Raw genomic sequence first — 2,502 nt, forward strand, 5'->3', positions numbered from 1 at the left:
TGAGTATTTTTAAAATTTAAAAGTGTATTTTTTAAATGTATTTAGTACTTGAGTATTTTTAAAAAAACAAAGAGTATATTTTAAATGTAATTAAAAAAAATTGTGAGTACTTTATAAAAATATTAATACTTGAGTATTGAAAAAACATATAAGTATTTAGAAAGATTAAAACTAGAGTATTTTTAAGTTTCTATAATAAAGTATAATTTTTTTCAAAAAAAGGGAAGAGTACTTTTTGACTATTTAAAAAAAAAATTAGAGAAATTTTTTAACAAAATTTAAAAATATAAAATAAATTTAAATATTAAAAGAGTAATTTGAAATGCATTTTAAAAATAATAATGGCTTAAAAAAAAGAGAAGGAAAAAAAGTACTTACTTTTTAAAAAAAATTCCCACGCTTTTGCATTGAAGTCTATGAGGTTATTTGTCCTTCATTTATTTTGGCAGCTTCAGAATATACAACCCGGGGAACAAGAAAAGAAGGATCAGAAAGAGAAGAAAGAGGAAGTTTTGAAGGGAAAAGACAATAGAGTCGAGGTAAGGAACACATTTAGTAAATTTACATTTAAATAGTTACAATTTTAAAGTTTAAATTACTTTTTTTTTAAAAATAACAGTAAACAATTAATGTTTTCAAAATATTTATTTTTATAAAAATCATTAAAAAATAAAACAAATTTTTATTAACTTTTGCAATGTAAGTAACATTTTTTATAAAACATATAAACATTTTAATTACATTTATAAACATTTATTTACAGATTATTTAAATAAAGTAGTCCGTTATAAATTTTGATGCACGCGATGACGTAATGACGTGAGCGTCGACGTAATGCGCCATTTTGCAGAGCATCGGAGGAGGAAGCAGCAGGAAGCTGATCTGCGTCCAGGTAGGAAATATTTTCAGTTGTAATTATAGATTAAACCTTTAAAAGGGATACATATATAGTGAGGAAAGAATAAGGAGAGGTTGCGGGAAAACTAATTGATGTCTTAAATGTTTTTAAACATGTCCACATTAATGTCATTAATGTATGCCTATGTCGGGTCGCGAAAAGTTATTTTTTTATTTTAAAAAAATATGTAACTGTAAAAAAATTTAAAGTTACTGATCAGAAAGTTTATTTCATTACTTAGGAAGTAACGAAAGTAATGTCGATCTTCATTTCTAATAGAAAAAAAGTATCGCACTTGTAATTTTTGGATATAAAAGATTGATTAAAAATTGGTGATTAAGCAGCAATGTGCATTTTGGATTATGGCTTGACTTGTAGAATTTAGATATGTTTGAGTTTTGGTGATTTCTTAGGACGGAAATTAAAATGGAAGTTATCGGTAATTATAATAATGGAGTTCCGATGTAGAAAAATTGTTCGAATACTATGGGACAGTAAATTTGTAGACATAGGTAGTTTTTGCTAGAAATGAAGATTTGTTTAAAAAAAAAAAGGACCCGACTTGTTTGTTAGAAAAAGTTTTAAGAAAAAAACATTGTATGCCAATTGTAATTTGAAAAATATTAAATTTTGAAGCAAAGCAGGAAAGTAAGTTAAAAAATTATTTTAGAAAGAAAGAATGTTAGATAGATTTTCCAGGTAGTCTATAGCCACACACAACGAAAATTGTTGTAGAATTGCCAATAGTCTCTCAGACATTTCCCTTGTTTTGACTGTTACTCGTGGGTTTAGACTACCTGCGAGTGTTTGTGCTATTCTCATTTCTTGGAAACTTTGCTCCTTCTTCAAAGTTTCCAAAAAAGAGTAGAAGTTTGGATGTGGTTTGCCAATTGTGTGGTTGAAGGAGTTATGTTCGACAAAGGGAAGGAGAGTAAAAGGTGGGCTATTTTTATAGAGGTCCTACACATAGGCCCTAAGTAACTGTAGCAACGAGAGATGTGTAGTTCCTACAGGATGGGAAGTCGAAGGGGAATAAAGTATTCCATACCCAGACTTTAACCTAGTGAATGTAGGTGCACAAGGGAAGGGAATCCCTTAAGGGTGGAACTGAAACCCTAACACACCCAGCAAGCTAGGTGTCATGCTTCATCATCTGGGTTTTGCTCCTCGTCGGGTCGGCGGTGCAATACCTGACGGGCACCCATACAGGGGCTCTTTGTCGGAGATCTTTTGTTCCCTGCCGTATGGTGCATGCGTGTGAGGGCCCGGGAGTGTAGATGTAAGTGACTTAAAAAGGTTGGTTAATCTGAAATATAATTTTATTGGCTCAGTCAACCACCTAATTAAAAGGGGGGTGAGTGGCGTAAAAGCTATATATGCTCACAAAGGAGGAGTGGCTAGCTACGCTCTACTCTGTGAGCATATATAGCTTACATCGCCGACCCGACGAGGAGCAAAACCCAGATGATGAAGCATGACACCTAGCTTGCTGGGTGTGTGAGGGTTTCAGTTCCACCCTTAAGGGATTCCCTTCCCTTGTGCACCTACATTCACTAGGTTAAAGTCTGGGTATGGAATACTTTATTCCCCTTCGACTTCCCATC

Source organism: Triturus cristatus, chromosome 7 (assembly GCF_964204655.1).
Source record: "Triturus cristatus chromosome 7, aTriCri1.1, whole genome shotgun sequence".
Classification (NCBI taxonomy): domain Eukaryota; kingdom Metazoa; phylum Chordata; class Amphibia; order Caudata; family Salamandridae; genus Triturus; species Triturus cristatus.